A 27,718-nucleotide genomic window follows, 5' to 3' on the forward strand; every position below is an offset into this window, starting at 1 on the left:
TCAAGACAACTTAAAACTCTCCTTACCCTAAAATGAATTGCAATTTATATTATATATATATCTTGTATGTACATAATTATTTGCATCTAGCTTCCCCCATTAGAATGTGAGCTTCTTGAAGGCAGGGATCATATTTTTTGTTTTGTTTTGTTTTGTTTTCTATTTTTTGATATCCATAGTGGTTAACACAGTATCTAGCACAAATAAGTAATTAATAAATATGTGTTAGTTTGTTGAGTGATATAGCCTTTCAATGCTCTAGGAAATTGCTGAAAATTAAATATGAAGTGAAGGATCCAACTCAGGTTGATGAAGGAACCCAGAGGATTCTTTACCTAGATATTTCATATACAAATGAAATCTTAGGTCCAGTCTTTTTTTTTTTTGTACTTTCCAAATATTTTTTTAAACTTTTTATTTTCAAAATATATGCAAGGATAATTTTTCAACATAACCCTGACAAATCTTTTTGTTCCATTTCCCCACCCCTTCCCCATCCCCTCCCCTAGATGGCAAGTAATCCAATATATGTTAAATATGGTAAAATATATGTTAGATATATAGAATAGAGTACAATTCATCTGTGCCTTGGATTCAAATTCTACCTTTTATGCTTACGACCTGAGGAATCTTGGACATGTCACTTACTCTTCCTGGACCTCAGTTTTCCTCATTTGTAAAATTGGAAGGTTGGATTTGATGACTCCTTCAGTCTCTAGATTTACAATGCCGTAATTTTGAACTTCTTTTCCTACAAACATCTTATCCATGTCCTTCTAGAAATCTTCCATTAAGCAGCTACCTAATGTGTTAGAGCCTTTCCTTTGGTCTTCTTCAGCTCTGTGGGTACCAAGGGAGCAGAAAGGCAACATGACAGTGGATAGAGAGTTGGTCTTGGAGCTAAAAAGACCTGGGTTCAGATCCTACCTGTGACTCTGAGCAAATAATTTAGCCACTTAGCATTCTGGACAGAACCATAAACTGCAGACAAGGCACTAGCATGCATTGTTAGAGAAATTTGCCTCATCTAAGAGTTTCTAAAAGTAATAATGATGAAGATGATGATTATAATCATTAACATTCTAGAGTGCTTTATTGTTTGCAAAGTACTTTACAACTATTAGTTCATTTGACCTACAAGGAAGGTCATTTCCTTTCACTAGAGAAGAAAGTGAGGAAAATAGAAGTTAGCCAGAATCACACAGGTAAAATGTTTGAGGCTAGATTTAAACTCAAGTTTTCTTGGCTCTAATTTTAATACTCAATCCATTGTGCCACCTATCTGCTATAAAAATGAATTCACTGGTCCAGTCCCTGTCTTTAACCATGGGGACTGTATATAACTTACCAGCAGGGGACAATTATAAATACATCAGTTCTAACTTTCGTCATTTGACCAGCTCACTACTTGTAAAAATAAATAAGAATAATGATGATGATTGTGAGGACTATGATTTCCAGGGTTACTTCCCATTTTAAATATGTAATATTTATCCTTTTTTTATCAGTTTTATCTTTTGTATTTCATCTTTTCATCAGTTCCTCACTAGATCTTCCTGAAGCAATTGTATTTCTACCATGTTAACATAACACTTAGAATAGTTCGAGTCAATCCTTATGGAAAACTTCAGGGCAAGATTTTGGCAAAAATCTTCCTTATCATCAAAAAACCAAGACTCTTATATAAACCTCCTTTCTAGCATCTAAGGATGCTCAGGATCTTGTTCAAAAGAAACTTAAGGGAGCTTTACTTTCATATGCAAATAGGTGATCTGGTAATTAAAATGGTCCCCCAGAACAAGCTGATAGATAATCTGCTTTCACTTTATTATGAAGTTCTCTTCACACCACTATATAATGTTTACAAATCTTACAAACAAACCTAACTAATAAGGTTTATCAAATATTTGTTGTTTCTATTACTTAAGTATTCCCAGAAGCTCAAGGAGGATCCTGATTTTTCAAAAAGATCTAAATGTTATTTTCTATTTCCCTCCTCCTTAAATTTACATTCTCTCCTTCCTTTTTTTCCCCTACTTTGCCTTCCTCCCACCTCATTTTACATGCTTACCCATCCCATGTCCTCATCTTGCCTTCCCTCTCTCCTTTGTAATTTTTTCTTTACCATAATCAAGGAGATAAAAAAATAGTTGATTTTGGAAGCAGAAAGGTAACCACTATTGTCAATTGTCCTAACAATTCCATGACCTTTTCTCCCAGTCCACAGCTGGCAACAGTAATAAGTCAAAGCAAGGTTCATCAAAGCCTCTGGGCAGTGCTAGGCTATTCCAATATACTACAGTTTTAGGGCTATATGGATCAAAAGAGAAATCATGAAAATTAAGGGAGGCTTCATCACAGGTGAATACTATTGCTTTGGAGGTTTGGCCTATGTGTTTGGCTTCTAATGTATAGTTGTGCTTGTGTTTCCCTGTGTTGTGTAGCCTAGAATATATTATCTTATGTTCTGGGCTTTGCTGTTAGTTACTTGCAATCTTTCTTGGGCTCATAAAACACTGAAATAATGATGACTCTGTAGCACTAAGTTAATAACATCTATGTCCTTGATAACAACTTCCTAGCCTTTCTCTATTTTCTCAGACATTGATGGTTGTACCAAATGTTATGGAATCTATGTAGTCAGATGTCACAGAACCCTGAAATGTTTCAGAAATTTTTGAAAAGATTATTAATAGTGGGAGGGAATGCATTTTAATGCTTGAGCAAACAAATATCATTCTTCTCTTTAATTTCAAAGTCTTTTCCTAAGGACATAATATATTATAAAAAATAAAGAGGAGAAATATAAAAATATTTCTATTTTGAAAATCTTAATATGAAAAAAAAAGATAATTTGTGACAAGTTAGATAAGAAGAGTAGCAAGTCCTCAGAATTCAAGCCAAGAGAAAAGAAAATGTGTTCAGGACAGCAAAGCAGCCGAGACACCATCTGCAACCTAACAACATGGCAGACCCAACATCAACTCCAAAGCAACCAACAGAATCACCTTTGTCATTTGCCAAGAGAGCAGCTGCAGTCTAAAGAAGAATACCTTCCATATGTTGGCATCTCTACTTAAAGAGTAAAAGTGTTGTATACAATAGCCCATGGACCTGCAGTGTCCCTGACATCATCAAAACAAATTTCATTAAAGCAGGTAGGCAACATACTCAAATGTGTGCGTGCATACACACACATACACACACACACACACACACACACACACACACACACACACTCACACTACAAAACTAAATGGGAAAATGAGCTGATGGCCTCAAATAAAGCTGTGTATTTCACAAAAAAAACAAACCAAAAATTTAAAAAAAGGAACTCTCGCTGTATTGGATATCTATTACAGAGTGACATTTTTCTCACCTTGAAATAAGCTAATGGAATCACTGGCAGCCCAGCTTCTCCCCAAGAATAAAAGTGAGACATTAATTTAGATCACTGTGCCCACCAGAAGTGAAGGTGCTGCAGGGATTTTCAATTTATATTCATGCAGATTTGGGACTGTGTTTGGGTGTCACTTGGCTGCCAGTATCCAAGTGTGAGCTGTGTAACACTCTTCTGTCATAGCACTCATGTGAGAAAACTATTCAGTTGTTTAAGAAATGGCACACATCTTGGAGACCTTCCCAGTTATACAAAAGGGCATAATTTCCACATTATCACTAGGCATACTCTCTGTGGTGATAATTCTATGATCACTTCATGTGCAAATTATATATACAGTTTGACTAATGAATGGCTCATGGGCTCCTTTTTTTGATGGTAGTGGCAGTTGGGCAGATGAAATCAAATATATTTGGCAATATCTACAATATGACCCCTAGAGTGTACATATTAATCAAATTAGGCTGTGGTGGGGTTGCATTGTACAGAGAGTAAATGCACTATGGTTATTTAAAATTACAGAAAAATGAGATTTTTTTTAATCTTAAGCTAATGAATAACTTAAATTAGTATTTTAGTTTTAAGTAACAGATATAAATTAAGCTTTAAACTTCTCGGTTTTCATCAATTGTATTATACATGTCTTGGTACTTTTACAAATGTTCAGAATTAAGGAATGCATTTTATTTTCATTACTTAGTTAAGAAATGTGATTTCCCAAGAGTAAAAGAATGAACTTTTCAAAAAATTATTCAAGTTGCTTGTTTATTATCATACTGTTTTTGAGGAGAAAAAAGTTTTTTGTTTATTTTTATTGCATTCAACCATTTAAAAAACGATCTAGTCAAACCATTTTTGTATATGCTGCTTTAAGATAAATATACATTAAGAAAGTAAAATTGAAATAATAATGTATAATTCAGGGATTTAAAATTTCCTTTAGTTGAAAATATTTAGCTATCTTGAACTTGTTTATTGATTTCTATTTTATGATTTGATATGACAGATTTAATAAAGAATTATATTTTGTCTTTTTTTCTTGAATGTCACTAGAGGAAAGGAGTAAACTAATTTTTTGTTATAGCTTATATTTCATCATTGCCAAGTATAGATTGTGTATTAGACCTCTCTAAGGTCTAATGTTTTGTTCCCAGACTTCTAAAAGGAATGACTATATTCACACTTCACAACCCAAGCCTAAGGATCTCTGAAAAAGCAGATTGTCCTCCTATAAATGATCCACAGGACTTTTACCTTTATTTCAGAGTTTTTATGTTTTTCTACTGTGTACACTTCACTGATAAATGGACAAGAACAAGTAGAGTCAACTGCCTTTACCCAAGTCCCTGAACCAGTTTGGCCCAATGTATTCAGATGTTTTCCATTTTCCATTCAAAACTTTATTTAAACACCTTTATTTGACTACTATTTACTAGATACCCTAATCTAGCGTCCTCCTTCTTCTTGCCATTATCTTTCCTATCTCTATGTACAGAAGACCATGTGAGAATATTTCCCAAGGCTTACTTGCAAGAGAAATAAGAACATGTAAATTCAGAAATAATGCATGAGATAATTTTGCGGTTGTAATTGGGATCTGTGATTTCATCTATGCTAGTACAGATTGGTAATTTGTCTGTTAACCTTTACGTGAACCTAATTCATTCTAATTCTGAGCCTGGACCACTACCCATTATGGCAGACAATCTCGCTGATAATTAAACATTCAAAGAAAAGATAGGCACTTAGTAACAGACTATGTGGCACTTGTAATTCATATTATATTCCATCCTGCTACGATTTCACTGACCTAACTTTAACTATCCTCTTTCTGCCAAGGTTAGGATATATTGATCCCCTTATGGACCCTATTGAAGAATAGTATCTTTTACACCAGGTCATTTGGGATTTTCTGACTCAGATTCGTTGGATCAAGCTCATTGATTTATTATACAATTACAGGCTTATTGTCATCCAAAAAAGAAACTTCTTCACCATATGATGAGATGCAATGGATTGGCAGCTTCCTTCCCTATGTAATCTCTCTGAAGTAAGTAACTTTCTCCTTCCTTTTTTCCTCTCTAGAAACAAGGAAAAAAAAAAAAAAACCAATACATTACAAAACAAAAGTTGCCATACCTTAGGTTTATAATTCAGTCACCCGTTCAGATGGACATAAATATTAACCCTTTATAAGTTACTTCTTTATCACTCACTTTCTCCTTAATCTTTATTATATGCTTCTATTTTCTTCATTCAAAAAAAAAAAAAAAAAAAAGCAGTCTCATTAGTCACCAAATCTGCTGGGTTTTCTTCAGTCCTCTTTTCTCTTGTCCTCTGTCCAACATTTATATTACTATCTCCTCCAAAGGCAGTCCTCCCATGATCTCTGTGACATCTCAGCCCGCTTTCTTTCTGGAAACTTATTTTTTGTATCATTCAATAGTTTCTTCTTCTCTTCCCATTCCTAAATTTGGAAAGTACTTGAGTATTCCTCTACTGTTGTTAACTTAAATTCTGTCCATCATCCATTCTTCCTATCTCTTCTGGTTCAATTTTTTAAACTCCAACTAGAATAAGAAATGGTATAATTAAAAAGACAAAATCATCAGTAAAAACAAGAATCTAACTTTCAAAACACTGAAAGCCTTAAGTATATAACTCTATTTGTTGACTTCTTCATTATTGTCTGGAATTTTACATCTGATTAAGAAAAACCAATAGTTTTCAAATAAATGTATATTAAAAACCTACTGCTGTTTTGTGATAAACTGAAGCAAGTCCTTCAAGTTCCTCAATTAGAGAGAGAAAAAATAAGAACTAAATGTTTATTCTTTAGTGGAGTAAATATGAAAAATACATCCATGAATATCTTGGGAAGCAAGTTGTTTAACATATGAAGACAGAATAGATTTAATGTTATTAAGGTCATGCTTCCTAAATTAACTATGAGAAAAAAAATCCTATAATTTACCATAATTTATGAAATTATATATGTTTGAGAGTAGATAATGTTTTTAACATTACAGATTAAAAAGAAAATACTGAGGCATACAAAATCTAATAGTTCTTTAGATATTGACAGAATATATTCTAAACATAAAGCAAATATTTGAAAGTCAGTATAAATATTTCTCCCCCTACATTTTTCTCTTCTTTTCACTCTTCATATATAAAAAGTATATACACATAATTTGTGTATGTGTAAAAACACACACACACACACACACACACACACACACATATATATATATATATATATATATATATATATATATATATATATATATATATACACACACAGAAAATAGATAAAATTGTCTCTACTTGATCCAAAAATATTTCTTTCATATTCTGTCTCTATTTGCTCCTAGGTAAAAGTTAAATTCAAAGTAAGCCAGACAATTACGAGTGAAAAAACATTCATTGATTTATTGTAAACCCATTTCACCAATTTCCCAAGCATTTAAGCTTTGAACCTTACCTTATTCACTCTTATCCACCATAGGTAATAATTTATCAAATCCTGTGGATCATAATTTTCATGTGAAACCTTATTGCACTGGGGTAGGTAGGAGGGGATACTGGGAAGAACAACCATTAATCTAAGTGCTTGTTAACCTATTGTTACCTCACCGAAAATGAATGATTGAATTTTATCCTTGAAATACAATGTTATTAAATGGGTAGTTAATGTCATGATTGATTGGGTCAAGACTACTATAGATCTAAACTGCACCCCTAGACTCCTTTCTAAAAAGAGAGCAGATGGGAAAACATAAAACCAAATAAAAGAATTATTAAGAAGCCTTACCACAGCCCTCCAAATTGAACCTGTTTCATTTCCAAAGCTTGGGCTTCTAGGACAACATTTGTATAAAAATATATACATGCAAAAGATAGAAACAAAAGTGAACTTCAGAGAATGAATATAAAAGCTTAGCAAGACAATAGTATCAGGAGCCTTAAATTTAAAATAACAAGAGTCTAGTAAGAAAGCTAAGGACACTAGAAAGGGAATTTTTATTGTTTTTACTGCAGAGTCAGGAAAGAGATGTCACCAAAAATGGATGAGACTTTAGCTTGGGATAGATGGCATTATGAAAATGTATGACTTAAAGATGATTAAAAACAACTTATCTTTCTTGGGTTTACTCTGTCAAAGAAATTCATCTGTGCACAGGGAAGGACACAACAAAAGGGTTGAAATCTAAGATTTGTAAGGCAACAATAAGAAAGTTATATTGTATATCTACTTATCCTTGACAAGTATGTTACTAGGTTCAGACTAACTTTATCTCAAAATTCCAAGAAAACAGGTGGATATGACTGCTGAGTAGTTGTCAATTAAAAAAAAAAAAAAACAGAGAAAAGCAGAAGTCATATAGGACTGCAGAAGAACAGATTTTTGTTTTGAGCAGGTGAAGAGAATAAGTCTAAAAATTATATGCCAGTGATCTGGGCTTCAATTTCTGGTCAAATTCCAGAACATTTTACTAAATAGATTGCTAATAAAAACCCAGAAAAGGAAATAAGGACCACAAACAGTCAATAAAGTTTTCTCAGGTCATATGACACTAATTTTTGATAGAAAACTAGACCAGATCTGCTGAGTGAAATGAGCAGGACCATAAGATCATTATATACTACAACAACAATACTATATGATGATCAATTCTGATGGACGAGGCCCTCTTCAACAATGAGATGAATCAAATCAGTTCCAATAGAGCAGTAATGAATTGAACCAGCTACACCCAGTGAAAGAACTTTGGGAGTTGACTATGAACCACTACATAGAATTCCCAATCCCTCTATTTTTGTCCGCCTGCATTTTGGATTTCCTTCACAGGCTAATTGTACACTATTTCAAAGTCTGATTCTTTTTGTGCAGCAAAACAACTGTTTGGACATGTATACATATATTGTACTTAACTTATACTTTAACATATTTAACATGTATTGGTCAACCTGTCATCTGGGGGAAGGGGTGGGGGGAAGAAGGGGAAAAGTTGGAACAAAAGGTTTTGCAGTTGTCAATGCTAAAAAATTACCTATGCATATATCTTGTAATTAAAAAGCTATAATTAAAAAAAAAAACTAGATCAGATCAATGCTGTAGCTTCCCTTTTTTTTAAACAATATTGACAAAATTCAACATACTATTGTTATGGAAAATATGGAGAGATGTATGCCAGATGGGTAGATTTTAAAACAATTGAATGATGATTAAAAAATCAGTCACTCATGTTTCAAAAGCAACTTAGAGGAAAGACTCTAGTAGAATGTGGGCCATATGTTAAACATTTCTGTCAATGACTTGAAAAAAGTGATATATGATATGCCTATCACATTTTGAGATGAAACAAATTGGGAGGGATGGATACCACACTTGAATAACAGTCAGAATGTAAAAGGTCTCACAAAGCTAAAATATTGAATCAAATGTAATAAGATAAAATGTCATAAGGAGTAATATATCAAAAGCAGGATTTGAATCCAAATTCTCTAATACCAGGGTCAGTCCTCATTCCATGCTATATCTCCACAAAGTGATATGGACACCAAAAACAAAACAAAACAAAAAATCTAATTAAATTCTGGACATTAAACTAGAGGCATAGTATCCAGATATTGTGATAGTCCCAGTGTTCTGTGTTCTTGACATATAAAACCAAAAGTACTATATTTAATTCTGGAAAACACAATTGAGAAATGATATTAGTAACTTGAAGAAAGCTCAGAGGAGGACAATCAAAATGATGAAAGTGTGAGCAATCTTGTCACAAGAGAATCCACTGAAGAAATTGAACGAGTTTAGCCTAGAGAAAAGATTTTGGGAAAATATGATAGCATCATTATGTATTGGAAGGATTGTTACACAGAAGAGAAATTAGAACAAATAATTTTGAAGTATTTAAAAACTTTGACCAATTAAATAATTACTCAGAATTTCTCACATGCTAATAGATTAACAGAACTACAAACAGAATTTAGAAATTCATTTTTGATAAGGCCAATATGAGAATATATTTTGCTTATTGTATAAGGGTTCTATATTCTTTTCTTATTTTTTTCTTTCTTCCCTCCATTTTTTTCCTTTCAATATATAGGGGGAAGTGAGAGGAAGAAAATTAATTTAATCACTGAAAAAATTAATCTTTAAAAAGAAGAGGGATTATACTTCTGCTTGATCATTAGGACAAATCCAGGACAATATGTGAAAAATTCTGCTTGGATAGATCAAGAAGGAAAAGGACTAAGAAAAGATTTGGCAATTAAGAGATTATTAGGAATGAGAAGGTCTAAGAACACATTTTAGAAAAAATCAATAATACCATTAAAGAGAATGACAACAATGAGGCAACCTAATTGTGGGATTCAGTCAAAGAATTACTTAAGGGAAAATTTATATCTCTGTGTACATCAATAAAAGAAAGAGATCAATGAATTCAGCATTCAACTGAAAAAAACTATAAAAAGAATAAATGAAAAAACCCAATTTAGTACTAAAATAAAAATACTGAAAATCAAAGGAAATATTAGTAAAATCTAAAATTGAAATACTAAAATGTTAAATAAAAATAGGAGCTAATTTTATGGAAAAATAAAATATTCATTAATTTAATACTTTTAAAAGGAAGAAGAAAAATAAATTACCAGGAACCAAAATTAAAAGGAAGACTTTAGAGGTCCACAGACAATGGGGGAACTCTGGGTGAGGTATAATACTCTTCAGCCCAGAGGGAACTTGCTGACAATGCCTGGTTCAGCTCCCCATCTTCCCTAAGGGCTCTCAGCCTTCCTGAGAAGTCAAGGGGCAGCTACAACCTTCAAGCAGAGTGATACCAAGTGACAAAGAGTCATTTACATACAATAGCAAGTTGATTATGTAGTCCCGCATGTGGAGTATGCTATCATTATATAAGGATATTAGAGTGTATATATAAGGCTGAGAGAATTTGGAATAAATGGATTCCATGTTTGACCATCCACAGGAATCCTGCTTCTTTACTCCTCTTCTAAAACCAAGGTCTGGGGCTGGTACTGAGATCCTCCAGAAAGCTGGTCAAGACACAACAGAATATGCTACCAATTAAGATTAAATTAAAGCTTTTATTAGAAGCAATTCTGTCCAATTATATGCCAGTAAAACTGAGTAAAATGGATGAATATTAGCAAAAAAATTAATTGCTTAGATTAACAGAAGAGGAATAGACTATTTAAAGAACCCTATTTATAAAAAGAAATTAAACAAGCCATCAATGAATTCCCTAAGAAAAAACACACAGGAGCAGATGATACACAAGTAAAATCTATCAAAGATTTAAAGAATAATTAATTCCAATACAATATAAATCATTTTAATAGGTAAATAAAAATCTTGCCAAATTCCTTTTATGACACAAATGGAGTGCAGATATCTAAATTAGGAAAAAGTAAAAATAGAGAAAGAAAATTATAGAGCAATTTGCTTGATCAGTATCATAATCAAAACAAGAAATTGAGTTGTGCATCAGTGAAATAGATTAGGTAAATACTACATAGTACTAAATGACCAGATTACTCTAGTGTTTGATAAATTTAATTTTGGGGGCAATATCTCATCATTAGACAAAAATTTCCAGAAAACTACAAAGCAGTTTGGAAGAAACTAGGCAGAGATCAATCTCTCACACTATGTATTATGATAAGGTTAAAATAGATATATGATTTAGAGCATGAATAAAGGGTAGTATCAAGAGCAGGAAAATTTTAGCTATCAGGTCTGTAAATAAGGGAAGAATTTATTTAAGAAATAGAGGGCAATCACAAGAAGCAAAAATGTATAATTTTGATTATATGCAATTTAAAAGGTTTTGCCCAAATAAAACCAATGCTGCTAAAATTAGAAGGAAATTAGGAATCTGTGGAACAGGAAAGAAAATAAATATATAAGTTTCTCTGATAAAAGTTTCATTTCTTAAATGTAGAGGGAATAGAGCCAAATGTATAAAAATAAAAGCTATTTCCCAATTGATAAATGGTGAAAGGATATGAACAGTCAGTTTTTAGAAGAAATCAAAACTATCAAGTTACATAAAGATGTTCTAAACCACTGAAAAATAAAAATTAAAACAAACTCTGAAGTGCCACCTCACACTTAACAGCTTGACTAATATGACAGAAAAGAAAAATGATAAATGCTAGAATAGATTGGAAAAATTGATATATTAAATATATTCTTCATATAATTGTAAACTAGCCCAGCTATTTTTATAGAACAATTTGGAACTATGCCCAAAAGACTATAAAACTGTGCATACTCATTGAATACCCAGCCATATCACTATTAGGTGTATCCCAAAGAGATCAAAGAAAATGCAACAGGATCCATATGTTCAAAAATATTTATAGCAGCCTTTTTTGTGTTAACAAAGAATTTGAAATTGAGGGGATGCCCATCAACTGGGAGGTGATTTAACATGCTGTGGCATCTGATTGTCATAGAATACTATTTTTCTGTAAGAAATGAAGAGCAAGACAGTTTCAGAGAAACTTAGGAAGACTTATATGAACTAATGCAGAGTGAAGTAAGGAGAACCAGGGAACATTATACATAATAACAGCAACATTATAATGATGATCAGCTGTGAAAGACTTAGCTACTTTGATCAAAATAATAATCTCAGAAAATTCCAAAGGACCCATGATGAAAAATTATCCAATTCCACAGAGAAAAATGATGAATTCTGAGTATAGATTGAAGAATACTTTTCTCTCTTTTTTGATGTTTCTTACTTATTTTTTTTTTTTTGCAATATGGCTCCTGTGAAAATAGTTTTGTATGACTTCACATGTATGATTATGATTAATACCATATTGCTTACTTTCTCAATAAGTGGATAGGGAGAGTTGGAGAGAATTTGGAACTCAGATTTTTTAAATGAATGTTAAAAATAGATTTAAAATTAGTGGAAAAAAAGTAAAAAAGTTAATTGATCAAAAAATCAATTTTAATTGAAACTTTAGTGAAAAGGCACATTGCAAAGGATTGAGGAATGAAGAGGACAGAAGAGAATATTATCTATATTCCATGGGCCTAAGCCTTTTTTAATCTCAAGTTTATTCCAAATATATTATATTATATTGAAGAGAGTGAAAGAGTGAGAAAGTTGTATTAAATGTTTTCTAAATGCCAGGCACTGTGCTAAACACAATGTATCAAATATGAACAAGCAAGACAGAAAGTCATTGCCCTCGAGTACTTATATTCTAATTGGAGAAGATATCACGTAAAGAAACCAGAAGTGGGAGGAAAGATAGTTTGTTCATGCTGGCATGGAATAAAATGGCCATGAAGTGAGATGAAGGCCTGATTCTAGGCAAAATAAGGTGAATAGCTTACCAGCCAGAGTTTAGAGCCACAGAGGCAGATTATAGTCATATCACTATCATTTCCTCTTCATTTCCCACAGTTCTTTGAACAAAATAGATTCAAATGAAACAGCAACCAATATGTGTTGAATTTGTTAAATAGATTAAATTTGATGAGTGATGTAAATGAAATTATTTTGAACCAATTCTTTCCTCCATTTCTGTATGTCTGTAAATTGATACAGTAAATCATTAAAAGGACAGGCTTTCTACTAAACATGTTTGAAAGCACTTCCATAGATTAGAATCTCATTGAAGTCATTTTAGTTTGAAGAGAAACAAATTCTAATGATACTGAAGGAAACAGAAGCATGAGGAAGATTTTTTTCCACCACATTTACATGAACATTGACTAAAAACAGGTGTCTAGTACTGGACTCTGAAGTATAGCATTTGTTAGATACTTCTGAATTCTAGAAAACCACTCCCTAGGAACTTTGTGACTCATTTTTTAACAGCAGAGACTCTGGGTTGGGCCCCAGATGTACAGGTGAAAGTATATTGAACTTAACAAGACTGTTTCTATTCTTCCTCTCTGCAAGATTGTTCTACTGAAAGTGCATCTAGTATTTGTATTTTTTTCTGTTCAAAACCTATAAAAAGATGACACTTTTAAGCTTCTCTGTCAAGCAAAACAGCTATATAATTGAGATTTATCTGCCTAGAAAAATTATATTTGCATTGTTTTGAATTATCTGAATGGAAATTCATTTATACATCATTAGTTCTTTCTTAATATTGAAATATCATCTGGGTCTGATTGAAAGATGGATATTTCAATAACGGTCAGATTTTGGACATTCAAAACAACTTTCTTATGAGTAGCTCATATCATATCAAACACATTTGTCCCAAAACATTGCATTTTCAACTACAAATCTGGTGACAAATCATGAGTCAGATTATATAACTAAGCTAGCCAAATGGTCAAGTTTAGTCACCTGATGAATTCCTTCGGGTTACATATTATGCTGCTACTTGTCCCTCAGTTCACTATACAGCATTATCTTCAAGTATCTGAGGGGTTATCACAAAGGAAATACTTGTTCCTGTTGATCCAAGAAGGCTAGAAATTTGGAATGATAGGTGGGAGTGAAGCAGAAGGAAAAATCTAATCTTGAAATTAGGAAAAAAATTTCTGCTGTTCCCATATGGAATGAGTTGCTTCCAGAAGTAGTGAGTTCCTCCTCATTGGAAGCTGTCAGGAAAACCTGAAAGTCTGGATACCCATGGTCAGGTATGTTCATATTCAGTATAAATTGGATTAGTTGCTAGATAATCTCTGAGGTCCCTTCCAATTCTGATATTGTTTGATCCTATGATTCACTGAGAGAACTCTCAAATAAGATTATATAAAGCTTATCTAAATCAGTGAAATTAAAAACTAAACTGGCAAAATCTCAGATCTAAAGATGGAGAGAGAAACATAGTAAGTCAATGCCATATTCGTATTAAGCAATAACAAAGATCCACAGATCCATGTGTCTTTAACAAGCTATGACCTATCAAGTTTATCAAGTGAAAAAGTCAGCAACAGAAGCAACTGCCTGGTGTTCATTAATTTATATAAATTTAATAGTTATATTAAACACATCCTTCGGTTTTTCCTAGGAATTCAGAAATACTCACTTTGTGAGTAGTATGAAATATACTGCATCTCTCTTTTCTTTGCATGCATAGCTTAAAACACTTAAAGAACTTGGATTTTAGAAACATAACATGGAGGAAATTTTGGCTTTAAGAAAAATAAAACTAATAGTTCAATAAATGAGTTCCTTGTATTTTAGTTATAATATGAAATTCTTATTTGGTTAAATTCAGTATTCATATTTTTTAGTGAAATGCTATTTGTTATCAGTTAAGTTTTAATAATGCCTACAATATTGCTCTTGGCCCAACTGAGACAAAGAATACAGTGCAATTTCTTCTTACTCGGGTAATTTTTCACACTGTTCTCAAATTATATCAATCCTTCTCATCCTCCCAAGGATATTAAACTGGGAACACTAAGAGAAGTAGCATGTTTGAGAAAGGAAATAAAAGAATGGTCCTACAAAATGATCAAATTGCCATGAACTTTTCTCTTTGCCATAATCAAGTTTAGGATTAGCACTTTGGAACAAAATTTAAAAGTTTAAATTGGACCATTTATAATTGAGGCAGGTGTGTGTGTGTGTGTGTGTGTGTGTGTGTGTGTGTGTGTGTGTGTGTGAAGTTTCTATTCACGTCAGTGGAAGTATCAACGGTGGGTAGATGTGCCCAAACATATCAAATAGTTACAAGGAACCAAAACCTGAGCAGAACAGAAGAATCACAGAATTTCAGATTTGGAAAGAACTTCAGAGGCCCTCTGTCCCAATCTGAACAAGAAACACTTCCTATAATTAGCTAGCACTTACATAGATCTTTAAGGTTTACAAAGAACTTTCAAAATTTATCCCTATTGATCCTTACACCAACCCTTGGAGGTAGATGCTATTATAAGCCTAATTTACAGATGAGGAAACTGAGGCACATAAAGATTAAGTAACTCACCCAGAATCACACAACTAGGATGTGCATGAGAAAGAATTTGGATTTAAAATTTCCTAACTACAAGTCCAACTATTTTACAATAAATCTGACAAATAGTTGTTCAGCATTTTCTTGAGAACCTCCAATGAAGAGAGACTGCACATCTCCTGAGGAAGCCTGTTCCACAATAGGAAAACTCTAATTCTTAAAATTTAAATTCTTAAAATTCAAGCCTGAGATTCTTTCTTTTTAACTCCTACTCATTGCTTCTGCTTTTATCTTCTGAGGTCAAGCAGAGTAAATAACCCTTTCCCTCCTTTGCCAGTAATTCATATACTTGCAGATGGCTCTCCTTTCTCCATATGAATAGTACTATTGAAAGTGTTCAATTGAATGAATGTATCCCTTTCCTCAGAACATACATTTGCTACCTCTTAATCATTCATTTTAATATTAGTGATATCATTCATATTTTTGGTATCTCTTCACATACTTCTTATCTTTCGTTTCTTCACTCAGCCTGACTACATTGTTAGAATGTATTTTGTGATTGGACATATATTATCCTAAACGTCTATCAAAAAGCCTCCCTAGAGATCTATAAACATTTGCAGGAACTCTTCTCATTGCATAAATAGCATTATATGGTAAGCATACTTTCCTAGTGAATCTACTGCCCCAGACAATAAGGACTTTCAATTCAATTTATTCACATCTTTAACACCTACTTACTCTGTACAAAATACCCACATTGCTTTCTTTATAACAATGACATGAGGCAAATAACGCGTTTTTATTCCCATTTTACAGATGAAGAAACTGAGGCTGAGAAAGGATAAGCCCTTCATCTATGATCACACAGCTAGTTAAGGGTCAGAGCCAGAACTGTGGTTCAGGTCATCCAAATTCCTTCGAGACTAGTTCTCTTTGCAATACTCAAAACTGTACTGCTGTTACTGCTTCCGATCCTGTTCCTTACATTTATTTGACCCAAATTAAACATTGAATTTAATGGAGGAAATTACCAATGGTTGGAGGGATTCAAAGATATCAAAATATTGAAGCTGATGCAAAAAGGTATCCAAGTGAGACTAAGCTCTTGTCTTATTCTGGCAATCATTTTAGAGTTCAAGAATCAAGCATTCATATTCATTCTAGATAATATGAAGTGGAATTTTAATCATGGATAATTCCACCTCAACATCATCCCATTATGCTCCATCTATAAAAATCATACAAATGCAAAGACTTATCATGAGTGTCGATTATAAGCAGTACAGTAGATAGTGGGCCAAGCCTAGAGTCAGGAAAACACATCTTCCTAGTTCAAATCTGGTCTCAGACAATACAAGATAATCACTTAACACTGTTTGCCTCAGTTTCCTCACCTGTAAAATAAGCTGAAGAAGAAAATGGCAAACAATTTTACTATCTTTGCTTAGAAAACCCTAAATGAGGTCACAAAGAGTCAAACATACCTAAAAATGACTGAACAACAATAGCCACTCATAATCCCAAATTTTCAAATGGACACTCACTAAGGTCTCACTAAGAGAAAATTTTGCATACATCTTTAGAACTAACTCCACTCTTAGTGGTTCTAACTTCAGACCTTTTAGGGAAGTTTCATATTCGGTCTGCTATTGAAAGAATGCCAGGCACTGTCTACTGGAATGTTTCAGAAAGCAAATCAAAAGAAGCAATGTATATCTGATTTTATATTGGAATCAAAGACATGCCTTTTAATCTTAAATATTCTTATCTTTAATCCAATAAATTGAATGTTTCAAAAATTCCAGGATGTTAATAGTAATAGATAACTACTCAAATGAGACAGCCCATTCTTGCTTTTATGCCTTACACCTGACAGGGAGACAAATCAGGAGAGTTGTAAAAATCTTAGTCAAAGATGATAAGGGGCCTGAACTAAGTTAGTAGCCACATTAGTGGAGGGAAAAAAAGAATGGGATTCAAGAGATGACAAAGAGATGGAAACAGCAAGATTTGATAACTGATTGGATGTTAGAGGATGGAGAATAAAGTGAGAGAATTTTGAAAGAGAACAGGATTGGAAGAGAAAGATATTAAGTTCAAATTTGAATTTGAGTTTGAGAGGTTCTAGTCATCTCCAGAACACTAAGTTTGAAATATTCAGTAGGAAATAGGTGATGTGGGATTGAAGCTCAGAGATGAGACTGGAATTGTGATAGATAGACCTGTGACTTAACCACAAAGAGATGATATTAAGTGCATGGGAGTTGATAAGTTTAGTGAAAGAGCCCACTTAGCAATAAGAGAGAAGAAAAGAGGGCATGAGATAGAATCCTGAGAAATACCATATTAAAAGGGCATGATTGTAAGTCCACAAAGAAAATGCAAAAACCTGAAAGAGCCAGGAGGGGGTCTTGTCATGAAAACCCAAAGAGAAGAAAACATCTAAGAGTCTAAAAGATAGTCAACAATGCATATGTAGTCATTGGGTTAAGTTGGCTGAGAACTGAAAAATGACCATCAAATTTGGAAATCAAAAGAGCAAGCAAGTTTCAATTGAGTGACAAAGTAAGAAATCAAATTACAAAGCATTAAGAGAAAAAGAAATAAAAGCAGAAAGTATAAATAATTATTTTTCTGGGAGTTTGAGAAAAGTATGGACCACACTTTGAGATTGTTTAAGGAGTAGGGAAACTTGGATGTGCTTGAAGACTTTAGGTTAAGAATTAGCTGGAGAAAAGATGAAGATTAGAAAGGGGAAAAAAAGATGAATTAAGCAGCCCTCTCTCTATTTCTGCCTATTGAAATCTCTTTTTTCTGCTACCTCCTCCACGAAGCCATTTATGATTCTCATAAATAATGGTAATTTCTCCTTCCCCAAATTTATCATATATTTGTCTCTCTTCTTTGCCCTTATCACACTATACTTTGTATAATGCTTATTTATTTATGTGTCATATTTTCCCTATTTGATTGCAAACATGTTTAAGGAAATAACTTCTAACCTTCATAGACCAAACCCCCTGAGCAATGACTTGCATTTTGGAAAATGGAAGGGGATCACAGGCTAGCAGAAAACAAACCTCAGAATTCATCGATCTAGGAAATTCTTAGTGTGAAAATAGTTGCAGTTGCACTGGTCACTGAAAGATCATGTTACTTATCCATAGTCAGATCACTAGTACATGTCAAAGGTGAGAACCTGTGGAAGGCTGGATTTCAATTAGCCATGTTAACTACCAAGACCCAGTAAATGTTTGTAGAATTGAACTGAACTGAATTTTTTTTACTTCATCTCTGAAGGACATTAGAAGGACAAAAATTCTGATAATTGTGAAAAGAGGAAAGGGAAATAGAAGATAAAAGTTCTGAAAGAAAAGGAAAAAAATACAAAGATTTCAGTGATGAGTGAAGCAGTAAGTTCTTCATGGAAGATAGCCATTTATTTCAAAATTAAAATGGCTTTCTATGAATAATTAAGGACATTGTTTTACCTTACATTAATTGATATATTTCATGACCTTATATTTATTAAGGAGGAAAAAAACATCAAAATTCACTGCATTTTCCAGATTCTTCTGGCAAACACATTTTGCTTAAGCATGTATTTTGTGTTCCACCAAAGAAAAAGGTATAATAAACAGCTTGATTCCCTACTCAAGTTAAAATCCTCAATGGGAAGAAAGCCCCAGGAGGCATGTTATTATAGTAAGGCCTCTATTAAGTTGGAATCACTAATTTTAATCATGTTTTAATGAGCATCTTGTACTCACAAGACAGACATTTAAAAAAAAAAATCCAAACTCAAACAATCTGTGTAAAACCCAAAGCAGACCATAAAGCTTCAGTTTGATTTTCCCAGTCATCATTTTGACTTTTAAAGTCCTACTAACCTTCCCAAAGAACCCAAGCCATTTCCTCTTGTCTAGACAACATAACTTGCTTTCTTATGGAGATAGGACATTTGGGAGCTCTCTTCCCCCTCTCCCCTCCCCTATTCTACAAATTACTTTCGGACCACAATCATTTTTCTGACATCTAACCTGTGCTCTGTCTCATTTCAAAATGTGAGGTTGGATTCAATCTAAAAAGAACTGTTTCTACAAGTTCCCCCCCACACAAACTTCTCATTGTCTCTGCCCCCACTCCAAATAGGAAGCCTCTATGCTTGAATTTATGAACATTTCATAGCAAATATCTTCACAAATTGTTTTTTTCCTATGGAGGTGCTTTCTCCACACCTTGTTTATCTTTTTTCCCTCATCAAATGAGATCTCATGGTCAGGCTGTCTGACAGTTGTTTTGAGAACAGAATACAGAGAAGCGATCAAGCAGTGGTTAGAGAAATGGTTTCCTGTGGAGCTGGGGCAACCCTGGCAGTTGGATGCAGCACACCCAAGCTTGATACCCGCGGAGGTCGGGTCATCTTCTGAAATAGTCAAAATGAGAAGTCAAAGAAAAGTCAAGATCAGGCATTCGAATGGTTTCAATGCACCCACACAAACAAGATTCAAAGCACGTTGGTGGGTGAGTTTCTCTAAAAAGCACAGACATTTGCTTTTGTAAAAGTTTCCAATGAAGCATCACAGACATTATTATTGAGAGAGGAGAACCTATTCTTTTTAAAAACAATCTAGATACTCAACTTGATGTCATATTCTCAATTACATCTTCATTTATATATGAAGCAATAGATTTAAATATAGGTTGACATCCTGCTTCTGATATAGTCTTATTACCTCTCAGCGACCTAGCCTAGCAATTGAGAATGAGGAACAGAGATGCTGGCCTTTATCAGGAAATGGAGAGTCTTTATATGGGAATTCCCTATGGTCAAGAAATGTTATGTCCACCTGCTAACTCTTATCTTAGCAATAATTCTATTCCAATAATTCAATGAACTTACAATGTTATTAGTGTGGATACTTTCAACAATGGCACAACTGGAAAGTCTTTTCTATTTTCTTCAATAAATAGAAAATATCCATGCTAAGTGCTAAGTGCTCTAATTAAAGGAATATACTACTATTCCTATTGTTCCTATTCCTACTACTACCTTTACCATCACCATTACTACTGCTACTACTGCTATCTTACTAAAAATAATGGTTAACCTTTATATAATGCCTACTATGTGCCAGGTATTGTGTTAAGCACTTTACAAAAATTATCTCATTTGATCTTCATAACAGCCCTCAGAAGTGCTTGCTATTATTATCTCCATTCTCCAATTGAAGAAATTCATCAAAGAGTTAAGAGACTTTTCCAGATTTACACAACTGCTAAGTGTCCAGTGCTGGATTTGAAATCAGTTGTTCCAGGCCCAGCATTCTTTCTGTTGAGCCACTTAGAATAATGCTCTACTATATCAATATTTTCTATAAGCTTTTTTGAAGGTAAGGACATGGCGCTGTACTTTTTATTTCAATTCAATTTAATAAGCATTTACTAAACGCCTGCCTTATGCCAGATACCATATTAGTTGCTGAGGATAAAAGACAAAAGTGGAACAGACTTTGATCCAAGGAGAAAACAACATGTAAACAAAGAACATAAACAAAATGCATATAAAGTAAACTTGGAGGAAGGGAGGAACACTAACAATTAGAAAAATCACAAAGCGTTTCTTGTAGGAAGGGAAAGTTGAGTTTCAATGGAATGAGAGGTTCCAAGAAGTGATACTGAGAAGGGAAAGCATTCCAGGACAAGGCTCACCACTGCTTGGAGGCAGTAGATAGAATGTTGGGATAAAATATCTTGTATGAAAAACAAAGAAACCAGTCTGAAAGATGTTTAGAGTACAAGAAAAGGGAATGATGTAAAATCAGCCTGGAAAGACAGGTTAGGACCAAGTAGAAAAAGGTTTTAAATGACAAATAAAGGTCTTGATATTTTATTCTAGAGGCAAAAGGGAGCCCCTGAAATTTCTTGATCAGGAAGTAGAGTGCAATGGGTACATTAGGAATTATCATTCTGGGAGCCATGTGGAAGATTGGCAAGAGGAGATTCTAGAGATAGCAAGTCTAGTTGGGAGGCAATTACAACAGTCCAGTTAGAGGTGATATATTTGAATTAGGCTTTTGGCTGAATGAGGGAGATGGGATAGATGAGAACTGAAGACAGGACCAATGCCCAATTTATTTATTTTTAAATGTCACTGCCAATTTTAGATAGAAAACTCTCACTACTTTGAATCAAAAAAATAATTACTTACTTGACTCATTGATTCTACTATGAGATGTTAGTTTTTTAATTAGCTGTCCTATATTTTTGAAAGAAAAAAATCCATTAAAATGTCATCTTTCCACTCCTCACACAGTAACTTGCAAAATCATGTTTAATAAGTGTTTAATTAAACATTGATTTTCAAGCTAAAAAGACAAATTTCATTTTAAAAATAATTTAAAGTGGCATGTTATATTTTTTATATCTAATATATGAGTTGTCCCACAAATCTATGTTTTAAGCTTTAACAATGTAAAAATACTTGAGCATACTAGGTTAGACACTACCATTCAAGTACTTTGTGCTAGAAAATGTACATCCTGCTTGGACTTAAATTTTGTAAACCCATATTTCACCAAAAAGCCAAAGACATTGACTTCCTGAACTGCAGCAGTTATTTCCTCTTCAGCGAACCCAGTACTCCCCCAGAATAATCTGCAGTAGTTTCCTGCTGCTTTCTGTCCCAGTCTTCTTTCCTCTCTTACACTTGAAAACTTCAGGTGACTTATAACCATTTCTTCTAGTTGTATTTGGACAGAAGATTAAGCTTGAGGACATCATATTACTCACCCAATTATCTAAGAAGTAATGCAATCACATCTTCCCCTTTTTACCCTGGAATCAACATACTGGCCAGTTTCTTCTATTGGTAAGCTCTTCTTGAGACCAAATTGCATTCCTCTCCAGACTCATAAATTTTCAGACTTCATTAAAACCATACTTTCTTAGAGCTCCATCTTCAACACCCTTTTGTGTGTTTTCTTCCCCATTGGGAAAATAAGCTTCCTGAAAGTATCTTGCTTTTTGCTTATATTTGCATCTTTAGCACTGAGCACAGCAGCTGGTATATAAAATGTGCTGAATAGCTTTGCCTTTCTTTCACTGTCTCGTCATCCTGGATATTGCCATTGTTCCCACAGCTGCAACAAGAATGCAATTTAGAGATGGCAAAAAGACTGACCAGAGAAGTAAAGTGAAGTGGTATGATAGATAGAGTGAAGCCTTGGAGTCAGGAGGACCTGAATTCAAATTTGGCTTCAGACACTCCCTGGCTGTGTAACCCTGGACAAGTCACTTTAGTTTGCCTCAGTTTCTTCATCTGTAAAATGATCTAGAGAAGGGGATGGCAAACCATTTCAATATCCTTGCCAAGGAAAATCACATATGGGATCTTGGAGAGTTAAATATGATTGTAACAATTCAGCAATATAAATGTTAGTTATTCTTGAATGAATGGATTTTATGAATACATATTTTGTGTAATGTAACAAGTAATCTATAAAATATGATAAAATGTTAGATATTGTAACACATTAATAACCCTGCTATAACTATTTGCTATAGATTAACATTCAGTTGGGAGAGCAGGAAATATTATTTCTCTTTAAAATTTCCTTCTCTTAAGAGAAGCAAACAGCCTCAAGTGGGAAACAGAGCAGATCATGACTTTTGTGACTATCAGTATAAAAATCTGCTAGCCTGAAGTCCCTGCTCTTCTAGATTGAATGAGTTAGAAACACATAATTTAAAAAAAATAAAAAGACTGCTGTCTAGAGGGGACTAAGAAAAATGACTAGATGGTTCAGTGAATAGTGCAATAGACTAAGTCAGAAATTCTTGAGTTCAAATTCCACCTCAGATACTTGTTTAGCTTTGTGACATTTGGTAAATTATTTAACAAGCTTCTCCCTTGTCTACCTCAGTTTCCTCAACTGTAAAATGGGGATACTAACAACCTACCTCCTAGGGTTGTTGTGAAGATACCATGAGATAATTTTTATAAAAAGCTTTGCAAACCTTAAAGTGCTAAATAAGTACTAGCTATTATAATTTTTATCTTATGTACCCAGGACTCAATGACACAAGCCTTAAGTCATAAAGATCTGAATTCAAACTTGACCTCAGATCCTTATTGGCTATTTAGTCCTGTACAAGTAACTCAACCTTTCTGTCTCAATAAAATGTGGATAATAATAACATCTGCTTCTCAGTGGTTGTTGTGAGGATCAAATGAGATATTTGTAAAGTGCTTAACATAGCATAGCACATAGTAATGTTATCTACACATATATGTGTGTATATACTATTCATGTTATTATTGATTTCATTATTATTATTTATTGTTATTATTGATTCTCATGATTCATCTCTTCAACAAACATTTTAGATTTTGAAATTATTTCTTCATCAAAACTTATCTGTTCTGAATTTTCTGTTTCCCATAGGAATCTTATATTTTAATATCAAAGAAAACAATTTAGTTGTAATGATTAATCCATGATAAGGATAAAAAACAGTTTAACCTGTTATCATCCTGAGTATTTTGAATTTCATATTTGACTTTTTCTCTTCACCCCCCATATCCAATATCACTAAGTCCTGTTGAGTATTTCTTCATAATGCATATTTTGGTCTTTTCAATTGTGACAACACACACCCTAGTTCAAGTTCTCATCACATTGTGCTTAGATTAGATTTTTTTCTCAAAAGCTTTTTAATTGGTCTTTCTAACTCCTAATTTTTCCAATAAATACTATTCAGAAAAAATTTTAAACCCACATTTTAAAAAAATTAAAGCTACTATAGCACAAAATCAAAATTCCTTGGTCTAGCATTTGAGATACCACTATCCTACCTTCCTCTCCAATCCTATCTCTATGTAAATCTTTAGTTTTAGTCAAACTATTTACCAGGTACTATGCAAAATACAGTTACAGAGAAAGACAAAAGATGTTCTCTGCTCTTAGAAAACTTACTAATGAGGGAAAGAACATGCAAACATTCTTATACAAACAAACTATATATAAAATAAATTGGAATTAATCCACAAAGGGAAGACATTAGAATGAAGGGGGATCAGAAAAGCCTTCTTGTACTAGATGGGATTTAAGCTGGGACTTGAAAGATGCTGGGAAAGCCAAGAGGGAGAAATAAAAAGGAGAAGCATTTTAGGCATGGGGGACAGCCAGGGAAAATGCCTAGAGTAGAGAGATGAAGGGTCTTATTCAAATAACAGTGAGGGAAGTCAGTGTTATTAAGTTGAAGAGCCTAGTACCTCCCAACACTGCCACAGCTCCCAACTGGAATTCTTCCATCCCCTCCAACCTTCTGGAGTTTTTTGATCCTCATCCTTCAATGACTAGCTAGGCTCACCTACTTCATAAAGCCTTTCTTTAGCATACTAATATTTCCTTCCAACAAACTTCTGTAGTAATTAGCATATGAGAGGTTGATTATAAAGAACTTTGCAAACTTCAAAGTGCTGTATAATATTAACAATAGTCATATTTACCATCATCATCACAGATTCAGTCATTCCCTAATTCTACAGTTCTTGTCACTGTTCTTGTTATTGCTGTTGCTGCTGAGACCTTCATGACCCCATTTGGGGTTTTCCTGACCAAAGAGTAGTTTGCCATTGCTTTCTTCAGCTCATTTTAAAGATGAAAAACTAAGACAAACAGGGTTAAGTGACTTGCCCAGAATCACAAAGCTAGTAAATGTCTGATGCCATATTTGAACTTAGGTCTTCCTGACTCTACCCTGGCCTTCTACTCACTGTGCCACCTCCTTGTCTCATTGCTAAGTTAGCATCTGTCATTTTACTTTTGGGGTTAACTTTTTATTAATATGTCTTATATTTTCCTCTTCATTCTATTCTCTCACATTATGAGCTCCCTTTTTACATGTGTAAATCAATGAGTGAGTGATTATGGAAATATATCTGAAAATCTTTTTGATATAAAAATAAAAGAAATCAATAAAATTTAATGAAAAATAAAACATAATGGGAGGACCAGAACTAAACTCAAAATACTACAGAGTACTGTGGAATTATCACCTTCCTTGCTATAGTCCCTAAACTTGAATCAATACCATCTAAAAGTCAGGATTCTTTTTGGAGGGTGCCCATATCCTAATGTTGTTATATTGAGCTTTTTTTCCATGAATTGTTGATAAACTATACCTCCCTCATCCTAATCTCTTGCAGTTGATTTTTTTTAAAAAACCTAAGCCCAGGTCTTCCTCTTTGTCCCCATTTTATTTAATTTGCAAGATTTGCTTTATCATTTTAATCTATTAATATTTTTTTCTGGATAGTCTATGATCTTTTTGTGTGTCATTTACAAATCTGACAAGCATGCTAATCCAACTCAGGAATAAAAATGTGTAATAAAATGAATTTTTTCAGCTACAACCATCCCTCTAGGTTGACACTGATCTTATATTTGTTATTCAAATCCAAATCCGTGCATATTCCTGGCAAGGAAGGAATGACACAAATTTGACATGACTTATTCTTACTGAATCTCCATAGATTCCTAATGATCACTGTTATGTATCTTTTTTAAATAAAATTTTAATCTTTTTTCATTTTCAACATTTTCTCTCATATACATCCTCTCCTTCTCTTTGGAGGAAAAAAAAATAGAAAAACAAATAAGCTCAGTCAAACTTGGATATAATATGGCCAAGCTTGTCCAGACATTCATATTGATCACATGCAGAAATGTTTTATCACTCTGAATATTAATTTCTTGATCATTGGTCCTCTGGAATGTTGTTAATTACTGCATTAAACAAAGTTCTTAAATCTTTCCAAAGTGTTCATTTTTACAATGTTAATATCATAGTATAACTTGTTCTCTTGGTTCTTTCCCTTCACTCTTCATCATTTCATGCAAATCTTCCTTGGATTCTCTGAAGACACTTCTATTCATATCTTACAACATTCATTTACAATAATCTATTCAGCCATTCGTTAATTAATAGGTGCCCTCTTCCCTTGGTTTCCAGTTCTTTGTCACTACAAAAAGAGTTGCTACATTTTTGTATATATTGGATTTTCCTACCTTTTTGACCTAATTATAGACCTACTAGGAATATCTTAGTATGAGTATGCAAAATTTATTTTTGGGTATAGTTGCAAATTGCAATTTACTTACATTGCTAAGTGTTCATAAAGCATCCATTTCACAATGAGATAAACAAATCATAGGGAACTATTCAGCACACTGTTGTCAATTACTGTCTTTTTTGACAAAATAATTAATTCTATTGATGGGAGAGTCATGATTATTAAAAAATATATTTTCCTTATACTGAGGCAAAATTTTACTATCCTATAACTTCTACTTATTGCTCCTAATTTGGATCAGTGGAAGAAGATATAATCAACCTGCTGTTGTCACATAATAGATTTTTGAATCTCTTTGAAGGGAAGTATCATAGTTCTCCCTTTATTATCTTTGCTGAGAGATAAACTAATTCAGACAACATGAATTTTAAAGGAATGAAGAGTGTACAGAAAGTGCAAATATCACGACTGACAAGAAATGGAAGTCCCAAGTCTTCCTGGATGTACACAACATGAAGAAGTAAACAAATCTCAATATAATCAATGACAATTACATTCACCACATAGTCACAAACACAGCAACTGATCAATGATGTGTGGAAGCCAGTATAACAGAGAAAAGAACTTAGGTGGAATAAAGTCAGAGACTTTCCTGACCTCTTACAAATTCCCCTCCAGGCAATTTAAAAATACTATCTCAAAATGAATTCTGGAGTGGCAGAACCAACAAAAGTACAGGGTAAAACAATTTTCTAGTCCAAATCAATTTAGAAGGTAAGTAGGAAAGGTCTGTCTTACTGGAGTGAGAGAATAGTTCAGTCCAGCATAGGCTATCCCACCACCTCCATTAAGTCAGGAACTGGCCTTGGGAGGCATGTGTACTAGCAACAAGTGGCTTCCAAAGCTTTCAACCCACAGACAATAAGGGGATTAGAAAGTTGGTCATAAGATTACAGAAGATCCTTTGCTGGCACTGAGAGCAAGACTCTGTTGCATTACCCATATGCAATTTGTGGTCACAATATCAAAGGAAAGAGGAACATTCACAGGAGCAGAGATGCAGATAATGGTGATAGGGTTGAAAAGAGTGGTTGTAGTTACTCTCAGACCAGAGCACAGGTTAAAAACAGTAACCATTATTTTTACCTTCTGAATCCAATTCTTCCTGTGAAACAAGAAATTCGGTTCTGCAAACATATATTGTATCTAAGATATACTACAACACATTTAACATGTATGGGACTGCCTGCCATCTAGGGGAGGGGGTGGAGGGAAGGAGGGGAAAATTCAGAACAGAAGTGAGTACAAGGGAT

General features: G+C 33.5%; 1 long non-coding RNA gene across 1 annotated transcript; it reads right to left on the minus strand.

Annotated features, from left to right (window-relative positions):
- Positions 1-510: 510 nt before the first annotated feature.
- On the minus strand, positions 511-26,752 carry LOC141562802 (uncharacterized). The gene is made up of 3 exons (XR_012488255.1): positions 24,840-26,752; positions 22,118-22,467; positions 511-5,970 (listed from the first exon to the last, which is right to left on the minus strand). It is a non-coding gene; the product is annotated as an uncharacterized LOC141562802 (long non-coding RNA).
- Positions 26,753-27,718: the final 966 nt, after the last annotated feature.

The sequence above is a fragment of the Sminthopsis crassicaudata genome, chromosome 3 (assembly GCF_048593235.1).
Source record: "Sminthopsis crassicaudata isolate SCR6 chromosome 3, ASM4859323v1, whole genome shotgun sequence".
Classification (NCBI taxonomy): domain Eukaryota; kingdom Metazoa; phylum Chordata; class Mammalia; order Dasyuromorphia; family Dasyuridae; genus Sminthopsis; species Sminthopsis crassicaudata.